The sequence below is a fragment of the Prunus mume genome, linkage group LG6 (assembly GCF_029339155.1).
Source record: "Prunus mume cultivar Tortuosa linkage group LG6, ASM2933915v1, whole genome shotgun sequence".
NCBI lineage: Eukaryota > Viridiplantae > Streptophyta > Magnoliopsida > Rosales > Rosaceae > Prunus > Prunus mume.
The window spans coordinates 22,320,730-22,330,117 of record NC_142703.1 but is presented as its reverse complement, the minus strand read 5'-3'; the positions used below and the strand labels follow the sequence as shown (position 1 = coordinate 22,330,117).

At 37.1% G+C, this 9,388-nt stretch overlaps 1 pseudogene; it reads right to left on the bottom strand.

Moving 5' to 3' along the window:
- Positions 1 to 537: 537 nt before the first annotated feature.
- The window catches only part of LOC148916467 (signal recognition particle subunit SRP54 2-like), a 42,121-nt pseudogene continuing 33,270 nt past the window's right edge, over positions 538 to 9,388 (bottom strand).

Here is a 9,388-nt window from a genome sequence, read left to right as displayed (position 1 = left end):
GACTTTGTTTGGCTTTTTTATTGCTTTTGAAGCGACCATGGTTTTTTCCCCTTTGTTTAAAAATCCGTATAAGATTGGTGGATTTGGTCCCTCAATATGCCAAAATTACTCGACATTAAATATCCTCACAAAATTTGTTGCAAGTTTTGGTAAAAGGCTACAAACAATACAAACAAAAGAAGGGGGAACCAATCCTATGTGCCCTGTCTTAAACATTAAATGATGAAATTCACTTCATTGCCTCTTAAGTCATTACAATTCTTTTGATCACTGATCATTTCTTCTAACCAAATACATACAATAAGACCCAAAAAAAGAAATGCCGACCCTTCAGATCACAACCAATGCAACTATTATTCAAAACAAAACTAAATTATCTGTTAGCCCCCTTGAAAATAGGCTCTTGCAAAACGGTTAGCAGCATCACTGGCGGACAGACATCTGTTAGCCTCCCACAAAGGCTAGCCTCTCTGGTTGACAAAGGCAACCCTTACTTGCAAATAAACTTGAGATCACCACTGTAATTGTAATAAATATCTACTTGTCCCCCCCTCAGAACATCCCCATCATGTCTATACCAGAACCCATTTGCTTCATCGAAATTTGTAAGCTACCCATGCCACCAATCTGCTTCAGCATCTGGGGGGAAAGGACTTTGCTCATATGCTGTGCATTCATATTTCAGGATAGTGCACTCATTTCACCCTTCTTCAGAATCTTATGTCCTTTCATTTTGCTCCATATCTTGGCCAAGGCGCTTGTACTCTTCAAACATCTCCATTACTTCTCTAATTTCGAGACCAGAACCTTGTGCTATTCGAATTATACGTGACTCATTCATGAGTTCTGGATTTGAGCTATCCAACTCTGCAAGACAAGTTAAGCCGTTCACTAAACCACGTGAGTTTCTTCCCCAACCCCAAAAGGAACTGAACATGACAGTTATTGCTCAAACTGTGGCTTAATACACAAAAACAAGGAATTGGCATTACTTGCCTCATTTCGTCATTGAATCCATCACGGTCATGTACCACTTGTTCTTCGCCTGGCTTTCCTTTTCACGACCATTAGGCACTAATTCAGCACTAAATCCTGGAAGCATTGAGAAGACTTACATAAACCAAATAAATTCTTATACTGTAGTTGGGTCCTCTCAACAATAACATCCATGATTATGTACCCTAAAGCTTCTGAATGTGCGTAGTCGTGTGTATGTGTGTGTGTGTGTGAGAGAGAGAGAGAGAGAGATAAAGAGAGTAAACAAGAGGACAGAGAGTTCATACATTATATATATACTAAAACTGATTCCAAACTTCACTGTTCCTAAGCTGTTGGAATAGTGCAATGACGTTTTCTTCCCCCGCTTAAATGGTTGATCTCTTCCTTCTGTAGGAATATGAGAAGTGTGGCTTACCCGTTTACCCGAGCTCTATTCACTTCTCTTCGGGACTTCGTTGGCGTCGCTGAGAGAAGGAAAACCTCTAATCAGCCCCACACCCTTCCCCTTAATCCCAGCCCTCTCTTTCTCTTCCTTTCTCTCTCCCCGTCTCTTTCCCTCTCTCTGCCGCCGCCGCCGTCATCATCACAAGCACCGACTCTCCCCCACCGTCTCCGACGGACGGTTACGATGCCTCACCCGTTGGATCTCCCGATCGCGCCTCCTCTGATATTCAACGACAGCCGTCCGACAATGGCATGATCAATCGTCTGGGACCGACGGTCTCTCCGAGGATCTCAAACAAAAAATTATTAAGCAGGCAAGATCTCTCTGTCTCTCTCCATTTGAGCATGTGGATAATGAACCCTAGGAGCTTAATATATGTTTGCATCTAGACGGAAATATGATTTGGAGCTGATATTCTGAACTACATTCCTCTTTCTTTCACTTCTCCTATTAAAAATTAACTAATATCTAGAAGTGAGATGTTTACTGAAAGATAAGAAAAATTCAACATTCGCAAACTTCACAACTCTATAAGGCTTGTAATTGTCCAAAGAAAGACACATAACCAGTAGAAAGAAAAAAGAGCACCTTCCATAAAGTGGAATCTTAGCCATACTGGCATTCTGCTTAAACTGATCAAATGCACAGCTCGAACTGTATCTGCACACACTAGGGCAGGTTTCCAAACATTTTTTCTGACGACAATATGCACATTTTGTTAAACACAGCATGCTTCAACTGAAAGTACATTTTAAAGTCCAAGAAATTTCTTTCCAATACATTAATCAATCGTTAAAACTCTTCAATTCGAACCTAATGACTAAAATTGTTGCACATAAGACATGTGAAATTTATTGACCAAAAAAAAAAAAAAAAAAAGACATGTGAAATAATCAATCATTGCCCGTGATAGATTATGAGAGAACTTCATCTCATTGCCCGTGATAGGGCAATGACTAACGTTCACCCAAGACTGACACAACGCAATATCTTCCTGAGTTGTCCACGCTTCCAGCTTCGAGAGAAGGTGCCATTTGTTTTTTAATACAAATGGAAAGTAGTAGAAAAATGTGTGTGGAAAGTAAAACATATTGGAAGGAGAAGAGTTTGTATGAAGAATTGGTGTGGAAAGTGAATAATGTGAGTGGAGAGTAAAAAATATTGGAAGGAGAAGAAATTGTATGAAGATTTTGTGTGGAAAGTGAATAAAATTGTTAGGTATTTATAGGGAAAAAATCCAGAATTTTTTGGTATGTTTTAAAAAAAAATTCAGAATTTTTTCAAATTTTTTTGCAATTTTTTAAGCCAAAAAAGGAGGACCGTCGGATTTCGGAAAACCGATTAGAGTGTCCCAGATTGCAACATGTGGCGCATGCTCGTTGGATTCATCAGGGATGATGTTAGCGAGTGGAAGTCAAATTTTTTTTACCGTTGGCACATGGCACGCGCTAACGGTAAAATAAATTTGCATTCCCGTCTTGACGTCCACCGCCCTCGGCCAAAGCCAGGCAAAACCTACCTTAGGTTTGCCCGGGGCTGGTGGGACCGGGCTTGCTGAGCCTCTTCTCTCGCTCTGAGCTGCATTGGGCTTGCTCGGGGTCCTCCCGCTGGTTTGGAAGCATGAGCTGCTCTAGGTGAAATTTTGTGTAATTACACTTCTTTTGCCACTTTTGTAACAGATTCCATATTCGGATCATCCTCGATATTGATTTGACAAACTATATAAAACCCCCAACACCTTAAGTTATTGAACTATAACCATTTTTTTACTAGAATAAGAACCCATTTTACATCCCCAAGGTTCACCATTACGAATTCCTTGTAATGTGGATCTGTATCATTGTAAAAGGATGATTTGCAACATTATGGATTGAGTGAGCCATAACGGTGTAATCTAGGTGCAAAACCTTGTAAATTTCTACCCAAAGCTTGTAAGTTATGAGTTTAGTGATTTTCTTTACGACGTTATGATATCCTCGGCCCTTGTGAACCATTTATTTACTAGAATAATGACCCATTTTAAATCTCTAAGGACCAATTCCTTGTATGTGGATTCATACCATTGTAACAACATAACTTACAACATTACATATTGGGTGAACCCCAACGTTATAATCCATGTGCAAAACCTTGTAAACTGCTACCCAAAACTTGTATGTTACAAGTTTACGGATTTTTTTCCGACGTTATGGTACCCTTAATCCTTCTTGTAAACCATTGTTTACTATATATCTAAGGACCACCGTTACCTATTCCTTGTAATTTGGATCCATACCATTGCAACAACATGATTTACACCATTATTGATTGAGTGAACTCTAACGTTATAATCTATGTTCAAAACCTTGTAAATTACTACCCCAAACTTGTAGGCTACGAGTTTATGGATTCTCTTTCCGACGTTATAGTACTCTCGGTCCTTAATCTTGTAAATCCTTATTTTTACAAGAATAATGAATAATTTAACATGTTCAAGGTCCCACTACCTTAATAATATACATTTTTAGGATTCAATTAACAAAACAGAACACTTACATTTTTGGAATATAAAATTGACATCATATTAAATTGAAAAATAAAAATAAAATGATCTTTCAACAAAGAAACCCATTTGTAAACAAGTAATAATAATAATAATAATAATGAATGATCTATGTGATAGTATTAATCAGACTGCAAATACCCTTTATCGGGCAGTGTAAGATGCTTGATCAGGCAATCCTTATAAAACAAACTTTGTATGCCCTTGACACAAAAAATTGGATAAAAATCATGGAAATTGTGATAAATACATGAAATTTTTTATAAAAATTTATAAATAAGCCCAATCCTAGACATGTATTTATAAAAAAAACCCAAGCACTATTTGAACATAGAAACACACCCAAAATCAACCACAAAGTCAACTTTTTGGGTGTGTTTATAAATGGGTTTTGAGTGTGTATAATGATGGGTTTTGGGTGTGTTTATAAAGTGTTTTGGGTGTTGGGTTTTTTTATAATTTCAACCTCCATTTTGGGTGTTTTAGTGAAACTCCCAATTTTTTAATGAAACTTTAGAAGAAGTTTATTTAGTCAATTATCTATTATTCTAACACAAAAAATTGGAAGGAAATCCATTGCATAGTGGGTTTGAGTGATTTAAGTTGATTATATTGCGAGCCGACAAACTCTGTGGCTTAGAAAATATGGAGTAATTAATGAAGAGAATTAAACACCCCATAGTAATTTATCGATATCGTAAGTTTTTCAACCAACTTGCTTTCACTAGCCATTACTAGAGCTATCATCTTTGACTTTGTTATAGATTGAGCCATAATAGTTTGTTAATTTTATATGGAGGTTAATTATTTTTAACTTAATATCAAATATTTTTTAATTAAATAAATTGACAAAATTGAGGCATTATACTGAATTTATTAACTACTGCAATTACGGTGACGAAATTGAGAAATTAGATCATTGACCAAATATGATTTTGAGCCAAACTCTAGTAACCAAAAGTGTAATTAATTCATTAAAAAGGAGAAAAGAGAAGAACAAAAACAAAGTCAATGTATTGTGATATAACACTTTGAGATTTGGGTATTTTATGGAAATAAAAGGAAACATGGGGAGAAATTAGAGAAGTTGAAAAGTGGACTTTTATACAAGCCTATATCTGCAAAATCAAAAAGCATGGTCGGTGAGCCTCATCCTTATCTTACCGCAAACTCCAGCACTATCTTCCTCGTGTTTCTTATTTTTATGCAAAATAAATTAAAAAATTCCTGTTCCCATTTTATTATTACGAAACTTGCTTTTGCAAGCAAACCCAAAACCCAAAACCAAAAATCAAAGTCTCTCTCTTTCTCTCTCTTTATAATTCTCTGCATCTCTCTATCTTCTTCACCTCGATTTTCTCTCTCAAGAAAACCCTAACTTTCTCTCTACACTTCCAAATTCCGATCACTCCCAACATGGCGTCTGGATCATCGGGTCGGCCAACCTAAGCACACAAGGCTTCGATTTCATGTCGGACGACATTCTCTACTCGTACGAGGACTACGGCAACCAGGACTCCTCCAATGGCAACCACAGTGACCCAGTGATGGGAAATAATCCCAGCAAGGTACTTTTACTGCTTTATCTATGGACGTTGTCGTAAGGCTTTGGTTCTGGAGGTTGCACGCGAGCATGAGTAGGTTTTAGCAAATTAATTTTTGAAAGTTCATATCGCGATATATTGACCATTTGCACTGTCAATTGAAAGAAAATATCGTAGCCGAAATATCGATGAAATTATCGATAAATTGACGATATATATATATGGAAAGGTGCCAAAATATTGCTACCCCACAAAACAATATTTTCGCTGAAATATTGGCGAAAATATCGATTTTTCATACTATGCTTCAAAGTGAACAAATATAAATTTAATAATAATTTTTGTATTTTGAAACTCTCACAAAATTTCCAACATCAACAACTACGTGGAATTTTTTTACATATTAAAAAACATTCTTCCTAACTTGCTACTATTAGGCATGTGATTATTGCACATCCATAACTTGTAGAAGAGTGTATTAGGGTAAATCAAAGGTATTTTTGGTACTTAAATAGGGTGTATTTAGTTAATTTTATTTTCATTAAAATATTATGGTGTACTTAGATCATAAGCATCTCGACCCATAAGGGCTAAGGCAAAGGAAAGGGCTGCCACTATTCACATGCAAAGTGGCAGCCTTGCCATTTGTGGATCCACCCCAAAAGACTAAGGGTAAGACAAATACTATTCATTGTACTTTATTTCATATTTTTTTATACTTTAAACCATTAATTTTGATAATATTTTGTAATTAAATTTTCGGATAAGATTTTTGGTTGCCACATGTCCATTATTTTTCAGAAAATATTTTAGGATGAGAATCTCGGTTGCCACGTGTCTTATTCCAGATAAAACTTTCGGATATTCATTAAAAAAAATTATAATCTCATATTTCAGATAAGATTTTCACCCTCTAAAATTGTGCCAATTGTCATCTATATCTTCCAAATCCCTCTATAAAACAACATCATCAACTCATACCTCTCACACCATCTCTTATCTATTCCTTCATTTCTCAAATTTTACAAAACACATTCTACTCTTAATGTCAAACTTGAGGAGGGTGTTGGAGAGGCAACAGAAAGAAAAGGAAGAAATCCGGCGTAGACGTGCTAATGAAGAAGAGGAACAAATGCTTGCGTAGCAGTGTGTATGCTTAATCAATCAAGGCAACACCGCCGTCGTCGTGCTCCGAATGTGGACAGACGTAGGGAGTCTCGGGTTAAGAATCTACTGGAAGATTACTTTATCCCAAATTCATTATATCTTGTTTCTAAGTTTCGAGAGAGATATAGAATGGAGCCACATTTGTTCCAAAAAATCAGGCGTGATATTTGTAATTACGACACATACTTCATTCAAAAGTATGATGCTGTTGGAGTTTTGGGTCTTATCCCAGAGCGAAAACTTATAGCTGCTTTGCGGATGCTTGCTTATAGGGCATCTGCAGAGCAGGTGGATGAGATTGCAAGGATGGGAAAATCAACTATCCTAGAGTACTTGGTGAGATTATGTGATGCAGTGAAAAATTTGTACACGAGGGAGTACCTTCGCAAACCCACGCCAAGGGACCAGCAAAGGCTTCTACAAAAAGCCGAGGCTTGAGGTTTCCCAAGAATGATTGGAAGCATCGATTGCATGCACTGGCAGTGGAAGAATTGTCCTACTGCTTGGCAAGGAGAGTACGGGAATCGGAATGGCAAAAAAAGTATAATTTTGGGCGTCGTAGCTTCATTCGACTGTTGGGTTTGGCATGCCTTCTTCGGGGTTGTCGGATCTCAGAATGACCTCAATGTCCTTGGTCAATCCCGATGTTCAACGAGGTATTGCATGGTCATTCCCCCCAGGTCACGTACCAAATCAACAATACCGTATACTCTGGTGCGTACTACCTTGCTGTCAGAATTTATCTTAGGTGGACAACATTCGTGAAAACAATTCCAAATCCCCAATCCGAGAAGGAAATAAGCTTTGGTTCCTTTCAAGAAGGTTACAGGAAAGACGTGGAAATGTGTTTCGGTATCTTGCAAGCTCGTTGGGCAATTTTTAGGGGTGCTGCTCGGATGCTAGATGAGGAGGTACTGCGGAGCATTATAATGACTTGCATCATCCTCCACAACATGATTGTGGAGGATGAGTATGATTATGATGCTCCAAAGGTGTTTGAACCCAATTCCATGACCATAGCATTGACAAGAATATATGAAAGGCTAATGGGACCAAATGGACAACCAATGGAGCCCGAATCGTTACTTCGGGATGGTCGATACAACAACCCAATGATTGATCGTTATCAAGAAATGCAATCTTCATATGATCACGAGAGACGTCAGATTGACTTGATCGAGCACTTGTGGGAGATGAAAGGCAATCACAGTGGATGAAGTCAACATTAGTGCTTTGTTTGGAATTATGCTTTGTTTTTAATTATGATTTATTTTGTTTGTGGTGTTTTTTATTATTATGCTTTTAAGTATGATTTGTTTTGTGTGTTGTTTGCAATAAATTAAGGTTTGTTTTTAATTACTCTTTGTTTTGATGCTCAAATATTTTTCATAAATAGTCATATTATTTAATGCTTTTTTTATTGAATAAAAAGGAAACAATACAACAAATTAATACATATGGCAAAGGTGTTTCAATACAACCTAATGGTTTTCATCATTTAACCAATCCTTATTGCTAAGTCATTCGTCATGGAAAAGTTTTCTTCTCATCACATCCCTTCGTCTTAGCTTCCAATAGGCCTTTGTTTTAGGAGACATATGGCTCATATCCATGGCCATGATTTTCATCTCTCTATCATCCATGTCTTTTTCTTGTGCCTGTTGCTGTTGAATTGCAAATGCTTCCTCTCGTGCCATCTCCACTTCATCTCTTTTCAAGTCTCTCTCAATTCTTGGTGAGGTGTTCTTAGCTATTTGCTCCAATAATTGCACACATTCATTGTTCGAAGTGCTCCATCTCTTGGCCTTTGCTACCTTTCTCCCAATAGGTCTCGGCGGACATGGGAGTGGTGACTCCGTTTCCATTGGGGAGTCCAATGGCGAATCGGTTGTTGGCGAATCGTGGAGCGGCGTCTCATTCAACACAACCGGCGGACTGGTGGGAATAATTTTGAATCTCGAACAATCCTTCACAACTTCCCAACATTGGATATGCAAGAAACTTCTTTTGCCTTGCCCCATGTTACCGAACCAAACTTGTGCTTGTCTGATCTATTAAAAATAAATAATTGGAAGTGCAAGAAAAAAAAAAGATTATGCAAGAAAATATAAACTATTTTGAAATGCAAGAATAAAATTGATTATGCAAGAAAATATAGACAAATTGGAAAATTATGCAAGAAAAAGAAATAGAATGTGCAATAAAAAAAAAGTTACATTAAATTGATTAAAATGGCAATTATAAATATTTTACCTCATCGGATAGATTTTGATCGCTTCCAATGTTTTCCCTTGCTTTTGTCAAAGCATTTCTCAATTTCCCTAACTCTTTATTCAGAATTTTCCATCTACTAGACAAGGCCATTTCGGTATGAATGGAATCCGATCTTTGACAAAATTCTCCATGAATTTTGCTCCACATATGAGAGAACTTCATCTCATTGCCCATGACAGGGCAATGACTAACGTTCACCCAAGACTGACACAACGCAATATCTTCCTGAGTTGTCCACTTACCTCCGGCTTTGAGAGAAGATGCCATTTGTTTTTTGATACAAATGGAAAGTAGTAGAAAAATGTGAGTGGAAAGTAAAAAATATTGGAAGGAGAAGAGTTTTTATGAAGAATTGGTGTGGAAAGTGAATAATGTGAGTGAAGAGTAAAAAATATTGGAAGGAGACGAAATTGTGTG